The sequence below is a fragment of the Silene latifolia genome, chromosome 2 (genome assembly GCF_048544455.1).
Source record: "Silene latifolia isolate original U9 population chromosome 2, ASM4854445v1, whole genome shotgun sequence".
Lineage (NCBI taxonomy): Eukaryota > Viridiplantae > Streptophyta > Magnoliopsida > Caryophyllales > Caryophyllaceae > Silene > Silene latifolia.
The window spans coordinates 191,203,805-191,220,317 of NC_133527.1; the positions used below are offsets into that span (position 1 = coordinate 191,203,805).

At 37.1% G+C, this 16,513-nt stretch overlaps 1 long non-coding RNA gene across 41 annotated transcripts; it reads left to right on the forward strand.

The window, feature by feature from the left end:
* Positions 1–3,739: 3,739 nt before the first annotated feature.
* Positions 3,740–12,540, forward strand: LOC141644012 (uncharacterized). 41 transcript variants are annotated; one of them, XR_012543842.1, is made up of 18 exons: positions 3,740–3,928; positions 4,408–4,494; positions 4,726–4,832; positions 4,929–5,015; positions 5,189–5,259; positions 6,240–6,360; positions 6,446–6,524; positions 6,598–6,662; positions 6,759–6,878; positions 7,187–7,253; positions 7,416–7,467; positions 8,033–8,072; positions 8,381–8,475; positions 9,375–9,470; positions 9,740–9,823; positions 11,611–11,719; positions 11,804–11,872; positions 12,023–12,540. It is a non-coding gene; the product is annotated as an uncharacterized LOC141644012 (long non-coding RNA). The 41 variants fall into 41 exon arrangements; XR_012543862.1 differs by lacking the exons at positions 4,408–4,494; positions 4,726–4,832 and having other exon boundaries at positions 4,893–5,015; positions 6,240–6,524; positions 9,755–9,823; ... (1 more) ...; positions 12,023–12,203; positions 12,248–12,540; XR_012543836.1 differs by lacking the exon at positions 4,408–4,494 and having other exon boundaries at positions 3,741–3,928; positions 4,750–4,832; positions 6,240–6,524.
* The last annotated feature ends 3,973 nt before the right edge of the window (positions 12,541–16,513 follow it).

Here is a 16,513-nt window from a genome sequence, read left to right on the forward strand (position 1 = left end):
AGTTCGAGCTCTAGTCTGTCTTTTGCTCGAAAATGCCTGAAAACCTTCAACATACCGTGTAACACTAGTTTGGGATCTTACTTGGGTATTCCTACGGACGTGGGACTCTCAGGTGGGATTAAAAGTAAAAGGGAAATTTTTGAGTTTATCATTGATAAGGTAAGGAAGCGATTATCTTCATGGAATTGCATTCTTCTATCGTCGGCGGGTAGATTGGCTTTGATTTCTTCTGTCTTGTCCTCCCTCTCGGTTTACTTTCTATCGGTATTCAAAATACCGTAAGTGTGACAAAAAGATTAGATGCTATTTTGTCACATTTTTGGTGGGCGGGTCATAAGAAATCTCCTTCTATTAGCTGGTGTAGTAGGCTTTTCCTTAGTCAACCCAAAGGGAATGGTGGTCTGGGTATTAGACGAATGAAGGAGTTCAACCAAGCACTTCTAGCAAAGATTGGATGGAGAATGATCACTCACCCTGATTCTATTCTCTGTAAGTCTATTGGTGCTAAATATGGCCTAAAGTGGCGTGATGGTGATCTGCTTTTTAACGATGGCAAGAGTAATTCTTCGTGGGGATGGAAAGGTATTGTTTGGGGCCTTCAACTCATCAAACCTCATTTAGCATGGAACTTCTCCTCTTTTTCCGACCTTGGTGTTTGGAATACTAAATGGGTTCATGGAACGGTGCCGAAACCACGATGTGTTGAGCTTCTTACTGATTCACCCAACTTGTGTAATTTGAGAATCAAAGATCTTATTTGCAACAAAGAATATTGGGACCATAGACTTGTGTCTATGTCTTTTGATGAAACTTCCATTAAGGACATTCTTGCTATTCCAATTCGATGCTCAAGGCGCGACATCTTCTATTGGTCCGCCTCGTCATCCGGGAATTACTCGGTTAAGATTGGCTATCACATTGCTCTTCAAAATTATGGAACACTTGACTTCCCCGAAGGACCGATCAAGAGTTCCGCTTTGCATGTATGGGTGTCTTTCAAAAATTCTTTGGAACCGCCAGGGCCGAAAAGTCGGATCATTCTCTTATGGAAACTTCTCACTAATCGTTGCCCACCTGGGAAGGATTCCTAAGGAGGGGCTTTGATGGTCCTTTTACTTGCGTGCTTTGTGATTCACAAGAAACGGAATCACCGGAACACTTGTTCCGGGACTGTTCATTTGCTAACGAGTTTGGGTGGAAGTCTCCGGGGATTAGGGCACAATCGGGGATAATTTGAGTCTCCGGTCTTGGGTTTGCAATTGGCTCTTCGTTCTTTTTAAGGCTGACAATAAGCATGAGGCTTGTCTCTCGTTTTTGTGTATCATTTGGACTATTTGGGTGGTAAGGTGCAGAAACATTTTTGATAGTACCGAGTGCTCCCCTATTGGTGCTATCTTTCTTTATCAAGACTCCCTTAACTTAGCTCTTTCTGCTGAAGATGGGAAACCGGGGCCCCTAGCTTTCCAAACACCGATGGAGGAAGACTTGACTAATCTTAGGAATGGAGTACCCTTTCCTCTGATTCAGAGTTCTGTGAGTTGCTCTCGGACTCATATTTATGTGGATGCGGCGTGGTCTAAGGAGTTTGCTGTTGGGTTTGGCGGATGCATCCTTTTTTATAATGATATTGTTTCTGAATTCTGTATCAAAGGAATGGCAGAGAATGCTGAACAAGCGGAAGCTTTGGCAATTAGGGAAGCCTTAAAGTGGGCGCTCTCGCGCAACATCCTCCATATTAACATTTTTTCTCGATTGTCTACATGTGTTCTTGCCCAAGTCCTACGATTCTCTCAACTCAAACATTGGACAAGGAACACTATTGACGATATAACCGATCTAGCAGCAAACTTTCATTGTATTACTTTTGCTTATGTTCCTAGAATTTGTAACAAAGCCGCTCATAGGATAGCTAAGCGTGCTATTAATATGTAGGTCTCGTTAACCCGATTGTCAAACAAAAAAAAAAAAAGTTTGGCATTTAAGTGCACAATTGCACATATATTGAGACATGGCCAACTTCGTATATGACTGAACTTATATGTTCAACAAGTGCTTAAAACTCCAAGTAAAAGAATTCTGATGTAAAACGAAGGCCAACGGGGTTCTTACTATACCCGTTGTCATATAAGCCTTAATTCTATACAAACAGTACTTATACTAAAAATTGTGTATGATTGATATTAGAAGATCTAAACAATGAAGTTGCACAACAGTAATCAAGGTTGAAAAGACCTTATAAATTCAATTGTACGAATTGATATTATCTTCAGTGGTTTGAAAGCCACATAACACTAATAAGAGTACTTTGTGCTATTAAAATTCACAATTGAATATTATGTGAACAAGTTGATCTTCTTAATTGGGCATTTTATTCAGCAAATTGATAATCAATTGCATTATACATTACTCCCCATAATCAATAATGTCCACTCATCTCATTTAACATGAGAAAATCGCATTATAAGGTGGTCAAGTGAATGATTGCAATCTATCTTGAATATAGTTTTTACCACCTTAGGGGGAGAAAGTAAGTGAAAAGTTGGTAAAACGATATAATTTTTAACATATTAAATTACACTTACAGTGTAATATATGAAGAATGACGATTCTTTACATTTCTAATATGATCATAAAAGTATATCCATATGAAACGGATACACATTTACGCGCAATATTCAATTGCCAATTGGATTAGGACTTTACAAGTCCATTTAACCATCGGCATATTTATGGTTATTAACGAGCTCATAAACCTGAAATCCATCCAAATCATGGATATTGAAAACAATACTGTACAGTTTGCATTATCGAGTCATCATCATCATGTGCATATAGAGACTAAGTATATCCTCTTTGATTAGTTTCATATCACATCATTACATTCTTTCATGTCATATACTTTAGAAATTAGTCACATATCATATGAATGCACATTGTTATAATATGTTTTGCAAAGAAAAGTTCAGGTGATTTCAAACTACAAAAGTGACAAGATCATTTGGAGTGAAGCTGCAAAATCGTTATGAATGACTATCGTCATATTATGAAATTTGAAGCGATCAACAATTCTACAATAACTATTCTTGTTAAATTGAAGGCATTTATTAAGTTGATCAAGTACGATGACAGCTATTTCAAAGATCGAGAACTTTGTCACATCATGAGTTGCATTGACGTTTTACAAGTGATGTAACCATTAGGGGGAGTGTCCATTAGGGGGAGTGTGCACGCGCTGTACTCTTTTTCCTTATTTATGGTTTTGTCCCACTGGGTTTTCCATAGAAAGGTTTTAACGAGGCAGCTTATTTGTTTGCGTGTTAGAAGAATATTGTACTCTTTTCCTTACTAGTGTTTTTCCCACAGGGTTTTTCTATTAAAGTTTTAACGAGGCATGTTCTTCAGTAATGTACATCCAAGGGGGAGTGTTATGTAACATTAATTAGTATGGATATCCATTGGGCTTCTATCCAGTATAGTCCATATATATGTAACTAGGTTGTAATTCAGCCTCCATCTATGTACTATATATACCCCATATGAGATGAATAATAACCAACCCTCTTCCCTCTCTCAATCTATTTGTTTGTTTTCTCTCTATCATTTCTTCTCTATTTCTTATTCTATAACACTTTCAATCATATTGATTTGGAACATCTACTTTTCGAAGGTTAAATTTTAAAATATTTGATCGTAAGTAGAGTAATCCTTACCATTTAAAAAGCCCCAACTTATCCCACTGTAGCAATGAATAGTAGCCGAGCAAGATAGCCTCCTACCGTTGGATCCTTCTTGAAGATCTCCTCCCTTCATTTCTCCTTTAACTCACAGCCACAATCTAATCCTTTTACTCTGCCATTTCTCTTGACCGCTTATTCTCCTCCGTCTTTGGTTTCTCGCACAAATGAAGATTTACCTCAGCAAAACCTAGGTATTTACTTCGGTTACAAAGCTACTATTCTTTGTTGATTGTTTTACACTTATTGCGTTATTTTACCATTGTAATTTGTTGTTGTGTTGTTAACGTGTTGTTGTGTTTGGTATATTGTCATTTCCGCTTTCAGATTTTAGGTTAGAAATTAGGAATTGCGAATACATCGTTTCATGTGCAGTTAGGAAATGTGATTTGATCATTTCATGTGCGATCTGGTTGTTTTACTTCCCGATCTGGCGTCCTGTTGTTTAATTATTGTTGTTATTATTTTTTAATTGGTTTACCTGTTGTCACTAAATCACTATTGCGATTGTGTTTGATATTATTGCCGTTGTTATTATTCAGGTTACTGTTGTTAATATATAGCCTTGGTGTTGAATTATATTTCAGAAAACCGTTTTGTTTACGAAGTATGTCCAGTGTTTGTTTCTGCATGGTAATGTCTAATTTGTTTGTTTACTTAATTGTGTACTTAGTGAATTCGGGGTTTACCTGTTATGTTGCTTTGGCTCAACAGTTGTTAGAGACCTTTCCCTGCTTAGTTAGATTTATACTTCAATTGAGTAACTTTGAGTTTTAATTGCGCGTAATCACTGTAGAGGTCGGTTATAGTTATTCATCTGTTGTTGTGGATGGTTAATACGTAGCTTCTGACCTTTTAAATTATAGTGTGTTTGGGGTTCTGTTGATAATTATGTTCTGATTTGGTTTGAAAATCAAGTTAGTTGTTTATTTGTACATTCCATTTCATTTGTCGTGTTGATTTGTGCCTTCTTTTCATGTTGGGTGATTAGTTTTTTGGAATTTATTAATTTTAGTGTGCTTGGACTTTTGAGGATGAGACCACCTTGGATTTGAATGTGGCTCGTACGGCTTCCGTCGTTCTGGCTTCCTTTGAAAGGTTATTGGCGGTTACGGCTACGGGATTGTTGATATTTAGTAATACTTTCTGTGCTTTCAGGAGAATGTGAATTCTGTAACTGTTGGATGGTTTCAGGCTCACCTTGTTGGTTGGGTGGTTCTCATCCTCCCTCTCCTTCGGGGCGCCTTCTTGATTATTGATTGCGTGCAGACATTAGAGAAGGTATATTTTGAATTGATGTTCCTATTTGCTTTCACCATTGAACTGAGTGTATATTGGGTCCTTTCAATTCATAGTCCGTGTTGATTTGTTCATTGTGTAAATTAATTGCGTTGTCAGGATGTTGGGTTGTTTTCTTTTTTTCTTTTTGATTTAAATGTGCCTGTAATTACTAGGAGGCTACAAACTAGGCTTGGGTTCTTGAACGTGAGCTGGCTCTGCAGTTGATCTCACCCTCCTCTTAAAGGTGATTTCAGTTGCAAATTAATTCCTGTTACCCTTTCAACCGCAACTTCGTCTTCTTAATTCTGCCATCCATCTTACTTTCCACTCTCACAAACCCCTAACAAATTCAGTTGCTGCACAATCGCTCGCCATTTTCACGATTAGGATTTGTTCCATTCTCTTCATGCGATGTTCTTACCTATGTTTTCTTTTGTTCCATTCTCCTCATTTACATCCGTCTCTTGCTTCTCGGCCGCGATCCAGTCTTCTAATCAAGACCTAGGTATTTAATTCTAATCTTAAATCCTATTATTTGTGGATTTTTTAAAATTATTTATTACTGATTATGAAATTAATTTTCGTAGTTTATTCGATTCCCTAATTTTCTGAATTCATTGTTTTCGTTTTTTGCTTGATTTCTTGATCTAATTCTCGGTATTTTGCAGAAGGAGTTGGACTGGTGTGATGGCGATGAAGACGGCGGTGACAACCATGTCCTTACTATTCAGTATGCCATTTTAGTCTCGTTTTATGGGGTATTTTCAGTACCTTAATCTTTAATGTTCAACTTATATGTACCTTATTTGTGGTGATCCTAAATGAGTCTTGTTTATCCTGCAGGGCTAATATTTGCTAATGGAAGAATGCTGATTGCTTTTGTAGTCGCCATTAGATAAGCTATCCATTTAAACTGTCTTTGCCTATAGTATTTTATTTTATCGTAGCTCCTTGTCGTGTCTATTAGACGTTAGACTGTTTCACAAATAGCTCTCAAGTTATTGACATCCTTGACATGCGGATTTTCCTTCGAAGAACATGACCTTTTGGTTCTGGGTGCCTCCGTCATCTACCCTTTTGGATCTTGAGGCCCAAAGGTATTATTCTGTAATCAAGCCCACAAACGTAGCTGATAATAGGGATTTACGAGTTTGTGCCTTCTGTCATAGAACTTAACTGGTGGATCAGTTGGGTTATCCAGTAAATTTCCCTTTTTTCTTTTAGTTTTATTTAGAAAGAATCGCCAATACTGGTGTTGTATATATCTCTTAAGTCTTGTCCGAGATTTATCAATCTCTTTGAATTAAGAGCAATCGCCAGAGGATTCAAACTCAACAATGGTGAGGTCAGTTTATACTTCATTCAACTAATATATTGTTTGCCTCGGTTTTGTGAGCTGGCGGTGATAAATTAGTCTCTCGGGTATACAGGTATAAGCTTATCAAAGAAGTTGGTGATGGAACTTTTGGGAGCGTGTGGCGAGCTATAAATAAACAAACTGGCGAGGTGGTGAGTTTTATCTGTGTATAAAAATACGGTTAGTCCATAACTGATAATGCGCTGACATCAATCTTTCTCGTAGGTCGCTATAAGATGGAGAGAAAGTACTAATCCTGGGAAGAGTCCATTAATCTGAGATAAGTGAAGGTAATATCATCATTACCACCATTATTGGTTACTCTACTGCTGCTTTTTTGAAATGATTGGATAATTGATCATCATTTTGTTTGTCTAATACAGCAGGTTGTCGATAGTAAGTTGCATGTATTAACGGATTCTCCAATTTTCTGGGTGATTGTTTTAGGATCAATCCATCATTTTGTTTGTCCAGGTACGGTGATCCTAATGGCTGCGGTAGTAGTGGTAAGTTGATCCCTCATTCTGAAAACCCCTCATTGGTATATCAAATTTGAAGCTTACCACTACTACCCTCCTTCTGAAAATCTTTCGTTAGTATATCAATTTTGCGTTTTGCTCCCTTGAAGTTTATCCCTCCTTTTGAATTTGAAGCTGCCGCCTCCTCCCACACCTTTTACCTTTTATTATTATCCAAGTATTCTTAAAATATCATCACCATTCAGTAAACCAAAGATGGTGTGAGGGTCTTGGTCTTCAAAGTTAAATCCCCAACATATTTGATTTTAGTATTAATGTTATCATGTGTCTTGCAGGGATGTTGCTGAGATTATGAATGCTAAGAAACATCATTTCCTTGGCATTAATTTATAATTTCTGAAGGTCTGGTACTTCTTTTCAAATTCCCCTTATTTTCTTTAGTTTTCCTTATTTTCTTTAGTTTTTGTGGTATTGTCTTTGTTTGAATGTGGTTTAATTAAAGTTTAGGAGCCCTATTCTTTTTTTCTCAAATTCAAATTCCACCGACTCCTCATCACTCACCAGGCTATGTCAGCGTCTCCTGCAGTTTGGTCTCCCTTTCTACCTCATAACTCAGGTACACAACCTTAACATTTTTTTAGTTGTTTTTTTGTTTTTTTGGGAGTGTCCCTATTTTGTTCGCTTGTTCTTTTTGTTTGGGCTCGAGGATTAGGCGTGTCTTATACATTGTTAGTTAGTAGGTTGGGTACACTAGAGTGTAGTAAGGGTCACAGGAAAAAAAAGATTGTCGGAGGAGAGCCATGTTTATGACCACGTGGTGTTTTAAATTAAGGAAAAAAAGGAGGGGTTGCAAAGTAAGGCTTCTTGTACTTGAAAAGAAGGGTGTGTGGTAAGGCCTCATGGCCTTTGTGTATATATACACAATTCTCCCAGTTGAAAAATGCAGGGTTAGGTGATTTATTCCCTTACAACTCCTTTAGAAAGGTGGGACACAACTTTTTCATCTAAATTATTAGTGCATTTGTGTCACCTTCAAAACTGTTGGTCTTACTGGGAGTATTGGAGTAACCTATTATTATGCTGATTAGTGTTACTATCAGAAATGTAATTGTAGTTTACTTATTGTTGTTTGTTAGTTTTACAAGTGATGCAAATTAATTATTTGTTGGTCTGGTTAGCAGGGCCTGCACATATACTCTTGCAGCTGATCTCTATTCAAAGGTACTTTTACCTTTGTTTCGTAAAGTTTTTACATTTATACTTGCTTGTTGATATAGTTGGGTAATTTTTCTATTGATTAGAAGATGTTGTGTGCCTTTCTGGTCTGTTAGCATTAGCATGTTTATGTATGAGAGGCACCCAAATTTGTTGCCTACTACATATCTCTTAAGAGGCCTTAAGGTGGAGGCAATTTATTTAAGTGACATGTTCCACGCATTCACCCCTTTCTTTCTTGTCCCAATGTTACTGATAGAGGTATATTGCTTTACTTTCATGATTTTAACTCCTGAGCTTTTATGTCCCTTCAGGAACCTCACTTGTGATGACTATCATGCGACACATCGGTAATCACCATGGTCACATTCGTGCTTGGTGTTGGTCCCAAACAGGGCTTGCAGGAAAGGCAAGTAGATACTAGAGTAAATAGACTACTTTTTTTTTTTTTGCTCGTATTAATCATATTGTTATTCCCTCCGTTTGGAGTTGGTTATTTGCGAATCTGAACTTGGAACCAGTAATTCTTTGAAAATACATTCATTAAAAATAAGAATAATAATATGATGTAGTGATAGTACTTTTGAAGCAATTTGATGGTAGTATATTCGATGTTGGTCATCACAAAGTTTGACAATATAGGATGAAAATGGTATTTACCCAATATTTTGGCAATAAGTTGATGAATGTGGCCCCAAAATTTGAAATCCGTTGTGCCGTTTCATCACTCCCTGGTTCTTAATTTCCGAAAATTTTGTTGCTTTCAGTAACTGTACTTTTATGCCTGTGGGAGCAGACCAAAAGTGACACTTTGGCAGTACACCTGCTGTTTGGTGTTGAATCGTTCGTACTAGACTCTTTTTGGGGTGTTACCTCTCATTGAATCATATTCCATAGCCAAAGAAGCCTTGTGTTAATTTGGATCCGTATTTCCATTCTCATTTATCCTTCTTATCGTCGATTGATGTTTTGATGCTTTGTTTCTGGATCTGGATTTTATGGTCATGGACATTGCAGCTTTCAGCGCAGCTTCTCAACGTTGTTTATTATGTTGATCTTGTTTCCTTGGTTTGGATTTTATGGTGCATTGCAACTTCCAGCGCAAGCATCAAAGTCTTTCCTTCTACTCGGTCATTTTCTTAATCTGTTTATGTACGTTTAGTTACTTGTAGTATCTTCAGACTGGACGGTGACATACTTGTAGTGTCTTCAGGCTGCTGGTTTACTGTCTTGATTTGTTTTCGCATATTTTTTCTTGGTCTCGTTGTTTATTATTTTGAGCTCAACTTTCTCGGTTTGAATTTATAGGTGCTGAGCATAGCAATTTCGGCATAGCTGGGGGCGCCATTTTGATCCTGGCAATGCTTTAAGATTGACAATCGCATCATCGGTTCCAAAGCACAGGTCCTTATTTCATTGCCCTCATTTCTACTTTTTAATTTTTTGCGATTATTTATTGGTTTGCTATTTCCATTGCCGTTTTCTTCTTTTGCTCTGACCATATCTGGTATATATGTGATCAAGGGCCAAGGGATTGTCGTTGTTGAAGAGCCTACGGGCGGGAAATATGTGCTTCATTTCTCGCCTTTTTTTTTTTTTTTTTTTTTTTCTGTTTCTGTTTTTTATCTCGCCTTTTTCGGGTTGACTTAATTTTATGATGCTAAACATTGCAGTTTAAGTGCAAACAGAGGGGAGCAACAGTTTGATCTTGGCAGCGCTTTAAGGTTGTCAAAAGCATCGGCGACACTAAAACACGGGTACTTCTTGTTTCATTCCGTATACCATGGTCTCCCATTGACTCCCATCTCCCAACTTATTCAACCCATCACCATTTAATAAAATCGTTAACAACTCATCCTATTATCTTCTCTCCTCCCCAATTACATCCATTGACTCCTATCTCCCGGCTTAACTGGTCGTTTTGGTTTTCGTGGGTTTATTGGGTTATTTCCTCTAATATATTGAAGTCCATTACTGTTATCGCGTGGCATTCGTTGTGTCTGCCTTCAATAGAATGGTGTGCAATTGACCTTGTAATGACATCATAAAAATCTAAACTATGGCTGATGGTGTCTGCATGTATGCTAAGAAGTTCTTACTTAGTTTTGAGGTTGAGGATTCAAGGGAGCTCAAGTGAGTTGGGGAAAGGTAGCTTATTATGAATGGGCGGGAGGATAGATAATATGGAGTGCCCATATGTCCGGGTTTAGGCAGGGGATCTCATGGTCTTTGTTTTCATACATATGCAGCATTTTACCCCCGAGTCAACAAATCCCTGTGATGGTAAGTCTTAATTTCATCTGGTTGGTTCCGAATTGAACTGTGCTTGATAATGTGGCGCTACCACTTCGGCACACATGTAGTGGTTTAGTTATGAACTCTTTGGTACACCAACTTTTGTGTGTTGAATCGTATATGTAACTAATATGACCTAGCTGGTGTTTTCGTCTATAATTTATGTGGGAGACATTTGGATTTTAGAGACATAGTGTTTCTCAAACAAGGAATGACCACCATTTTACTGGCCAATTACTGGACTCGTCACAATCTCTGACCTTTGTCGAGTATATAAGTTGGCGTCTTTGTTTTGAGTACAGTTGGTTTGGATTTATATATACACCATAATCATTGATAAGAGGCGGATCACTCTATACCTATTAGTGTGCTTGGAATCAGTCGTTAAAATGTTGTTGTGGATGGTTTTTCCCTTGACCGAAAGTATGTTACTGATCATGTTAGCTTACAAGTATTTAAATGACGTGTTGACCTATATATGATCGGGGTTTATGTTAATTTTGGGTGTGGGGTGAAGAGCTGCTCTCGGCGTGTAGCTTGAACAAATTTAAGCACTTTATAAAAAACGCTGGAAGGGGTAGTACCCAAGTGACCCACATTAGTGTAAAGCAAGTAGGACCACAGGTGCAGGAAGAATAGGCTCCTAAATACACGACAGTCGTATCGGTGTTCTAATTTAGGTGAACGGCGAAACTGGATTTGTTTCTAGGGGTGTTATTTTCGGGAACAGGTCATGGATCTGGCCATGGAAGTGCTTGCGTACCCTCAAGTAGAATATCTTTCTACAGAAAATGTTCTCAAAGAAATTGTTGAAAAGGGAATAGACATTGGAATGCAGGAGGAAGATCTGTTATCCAAACCTGAACAGTTTAGAACCAAAATAGTCGAAGGGCGAGTTAACAAAAGGCTTGGAGGCCTAGGTTTACTTGAGCAACCAACAATGAAAAGGTGGCTGTGAAGGATTGGGTGAAGCAAAGAATTGCGACAATTGGAGAAAACATTGAAGTTAAGAAGAAAACAACTGTGCATTTTTTCATTTATATTATGTGCTTGTATAGTTTTGGCTTGGTAATACAGTGAAAACACAACGACTACTGGCTGAGCCTATTTTCATCCAACTTTTTTTCTTAGCGTCTTCAAGTTTTACCAAAAGAGTTGCTACTTGACATCAGAAGAAATCGTAACATTGTGTGATAAATGACTAAACGATTAGAAGCATTGTTTGTGTCTTATATGCCTCCATTGCTAGGTTGCCATTTTTTTAGCAGTTAGCGGTGGCGTAGGCGAAAGTGGTTGTGGCGGTGGAAGTGGGAGTGGGAGTGGTGTTGATCCAAATGGTAGAGGCGTGTACTTATACGGTGATTTAGCTTTCCTGTGTACTTATATACGGTGATTAGAGTAAGTTTACTTGCTATTTAACTTTGCTAAATGGCGTTGTGTAGGCAGTAAGAAGCATGGTAAGGTTTGGTGGAGCTAACTACATTAAGTGATCCCCGAGACCAAATTTACAGGTATTCCTACTTCAATAGACTCTGAAATCCCGCTTGCTTGATAATGTACACAAGTTTTATTTTTTCTGCTTGTTTTACCTCGGTGTTCACAATTAGTGAAGGTTTGATCTTATATTCCTAACTTTCAGATTTTTTCGTGTTTCTTTGAAGGTGGTAGAACTTAGAAGGAAGTGAATTTAGAGTGCATTTAATTGGCACTTGCTGGTTTGCTAATATATAGGGTTATATTGTTTGTTATAACCTAGCTCCTCTAAGGTGGGGGCAAGAGAGGTTTGAGTTGAGCCGATGTCTATCTCCGGAAATACTATGTCCACTTCTCCTTCCGTGAAAGGTAACCCTGTCCGTAGCACTTCAAGAAGCCCGAAGCCGTGAAAGGTAACCCTGTCCGTAGCACTTCAAGAAGCCCGAAGAATGGTAGAACCACTAACTAGAGTACGTAAGGTGGTAATGTGTGTAGTCCACTTCTCCGTCCGCAAATGTTGGGACTTGCTAACTAAAGTGGTCGAAATGTTAGCTTGTTACCCCTATTTGGATATATGTATATTGTTGTTTGTCATTGCGTATTTGTTAATTTTGATGTTGTGGCCGCAAGTGAGGTGTCTCTATAAGCAATCAATGTACCATATAGCAGTTATGAAATGTTCCGGTGTACTTGGCACTAACAACTATTCCTTGCACTATTTTTCCACACTTGAACTCCTTCCCTACGACCTACCGGCGACCATGAAGAGACGTAGAAGTTAGCTGACTTTGAATTGGCCCTGATTCAGTAATGAAGCTTCACCCCGCTTTATCTTATTCGGGGTATATGGGAGCAATGGTTATTGAATTTGGCAACACCACTGATCATTGCACTAGCTTTCGCGTTCAAGCTTCGACGAATGTTTGAAATAGAAAAACACGGCTACACTAACTGGTTGGCCGTAAATTAGCCTCCGCCATGACCTTACCTCTGAGTTGCATCAGAAAGTGATGCATCTTACTTCCTTGGGGAATTAGAATGTGTCCAAGCATTGGTCGAACAAGAAATAACTAATGCATCTGATTCAGTTGTAAGCGTGTTCCAAACGGTGTTCCCGTGAATTGTTAGTAGAGAACCACTGTAACTATAGAAACGTTAAAACCTGCCTCCTGTTTGTATGCAACATTTTTTCTTCATAAGTCATAACACTACAGATTAAGTTGCAGTCAAATGAAATTGTATTGAGACTAATTTTAAGGCGTACTTTGTTACCGCATGGGATTATATACGTTTGTGTAGTTTAGAAAATATATTTCGATTCTGATGCTTGCATATGCGATCTTCCAAACGGAATTTCAATTTGGAGTTCGGCGCCCGGTCCATACCAAGTATAACGGGTGATTTTGATTTGTTGATGGACTTGCGATGGATTTTGTGATTTTGATTTGTTGGCGGTGCACACTACCAAGTATAAGCAGGAAACGTTTTGGGTTAGGTGCTCTTCAGACAGTTCCAAAAATATCTGCAGTAGTGAGAACAAACTGATCAAATCAAAATTTAGCGGGCGATTAGAAACATTTAACTACTAAACAACCCTGTTGTTTTGTGTATAAGTGTATAACTTTCCCTTCAAACTTATGGCGTACTAATTGTATTAATTCCTACCTATATCCAAGTTGAATGGCGCTAAGATTGTTGTACCCTACGATTAGCATGCCTTTTCACTGCTTCAACGTAATACCGCCAACGCTATACTAAAGCATTGGCCTTGCCAGAAATGCATAGAACCGCTTCCGTTCAAATCGTACACAGGTGGAGGACAAACACGTTAACTAATTCACCTCCCAATCAAAAGCTACGCACACTTAAACTACATTCAAATGCCGTGAAAATAATATAAGGTGTTCGACAAATTGAAGCTCCGCGCCCGGGAGGGCGCGGCGCAGCGACTAGTAAATATAAAATTTCGAAGTATGAAACTTACAATACTGAGATTTGATATGAAAAAATCTTTTATAAATTATAATTGGCAAAAAGAAGTCATGTATAATGAAGAAAAATTCACTCAAATGTTGTCTAAAAACCTTATGCAAAAAGATAATTCGTCATAATTTTTGGCAACGACTTCAAAAACGGTTATTTTTTTTTCGTTCAAGTTGATTGCCTTTATGAATGTTTATGAGATTTTTTATTTGAAAAAATCTCTGTGATTGTAAGGGTTCTTATTGGGTGACAGGTGGATAATAGATTACGTAGATGATTAAATTACTCTTCAAAAATATTTCTAATACAAATAAATAAATAAAATTAATGAACCCGACGTAGGGAGTAAAGAAAAACGGAGTACTTTATACTAAGATAAGCGCGAAAGTGGCAATTTGCCCCCTTAACTTTGGTCAATGGTGAAATTAGGCCCCTTAAGTTTCATTTGTAGCAATCAAGTCCCATAATTTTGATCGAAAGTGAAATTAAACCCTATTGTGTGATTTCTCATGAATATTCCATCAAAATGAATTTCATAATCGAATTAATCAAATACAAAATTTAATTTTTATAATCGTACAACTTTTATAAAAATATATAATTGTAATGGCGAGTATTTTTGATCATTTTACAATTGTTAGACAATTTATTATAAATGTTAGAATAGTTCATTAATTTTTATCATATTTTAATTTGTGTTATCATAGATGAATGTAAAATTATTGTTTAGGTGAATAATTAATTTTATATAAATTATTAAAACTGAAATTATTAATTTTTATTTGTTATTGGTTGTGTAATATAAATATAAAAATGAATTTTTGTTGAGTTTTAAGTAATTATTAAAAATTGGGGCTGAATTTCACTTTTTGTTAAAGTTAAGGGGCTTGATTGCTACAGTTGAAATTTGAGGGGCCTAATTTCACCCTTGACCAAAGTTAAGCGGGCAAATTGTAGTAAGTAGATTATACATCCGATGTATTACCACCAATTGCTTAGTTTTTGAGCATTACGATAAAGTTTTCGAGTTTTGTTTTAAAGTTTGTTTCTGAGTTCATTCAATTAGACATTAAGCTCAAAAACATTACATATAAGCTCAGTTAAATTTGAGTTTTGACGGCAAAAATTAAAATATAACTTATAAACTTTAAAAAAGCTCAGAAAAAATACACATAAGCTCAAAAACTAATGAGGTCTGAGTTAGTACATCCCATGTATGTTCCTATTTCTCAACAAATTGCCACTTTCGCGATAAGATAAGTGAACATGAAACACATACAGTACATTATAGTCTAGATTTTATTGATGATAACATAGATAAGTACATCGTACATGGTTTTAACTTACTAAAAGTAGTAAAAGGAACAAACTGAAAAATATTTACTCGATCGTACTTAAAAAAGAAAAGAAATAAAGAAAAAATCGTCAACTTAAAAGACGACCACCGTGACTTCATGAGTAGCATGCTACACCGGGGCGGAAGCATCATCCCCGTCCATCGTCTCCTATAACCCAACCAAACCAGCCAATACTAGTATTAGTATTTCGTCACAATTATAATCAGCGGTATAGACAATTTTGAAAATTAGGAAATGCAAAAGTGGAAGAAAGATGTACCAATTACCATACACAAAATATTGTTCAGAACGGACATATATGTCTGTCGTAGACTTAAAACGGGTCTATTCAAATTGGATAAATGACATAAAGCATAATGCATAGGATTATCAAAAATGTCATCTCATCTATCCAATTTAAGTGCTATTTTTGAACTTTTTTTTATTTTAAAACAATATATTCATTTTATGTTGTAATACCCTGACAAGGTGGGTGATCTGGGTAAAAAGAATAATTTAGCTTCGCAACTTTGCGGGTTGAAATAGTAGCCATTTGACCCGTTTTTTTTTTTTTTTTAACTATTGCTATGCTATTCTAGATTGATTTCTCTCAATTTATACAGAGTTTAGAATGCGGCTTTCATCTACGTAGCAAACTATAACACGAAGTGTCAAATGATCATCGTCAAGCTGATGTCGAAAATGCATGCAACTATGCAAGCGTGAAGAACAAGTTCCAAGATTACGTGTGTCAAGACCAAGTGTTCATAGTGGTGCAGCGAGGGGAAAATTCGAAATTCTTAGTTAATGCCTTAATGGACCCGTTTGCGTTCATTGGCTACTATTGCTATGCGAAGTCCTTCAATCCACATTGGTATGCGAAGTCCTTCAACCCACATTGGTGAAGTCCTTACTATTGCTATGCGAAGTCCTTCAATCCACATTGGTGATTTGGACCCGACCTGACCCGTTTGCGTTCATCGGCTACTGATAAAATCTGCACAAATTCCTAACGAATCACACCAGTGTGCTCATTAGGATTAGAAAATACTGTAGATTGCATGATTTGCATTTGTCTCTGTGTTAGGTTGAGCATATTACATGAGGTCTAAATAATTAGATTCTTGATATCGAGAATTTTTTTGGCAAATTGGTGTTTATTAGCAAAATAATTAGGGAGTTGGGGTTGGTTTGAAACTATTTTGACTTATGGTGTCCACGTCATCAGTTTCATCTTTTTTCCAATTTTTAGGCAAAGCCGCTAAGTTTCTTAGCGGTTTTATCTCTTTGTCATTTTTTAGATAATAAATGCCATAAGCTTATGAAAAATAGAGAAATAGGGAAGCCGCTAACTTTCTT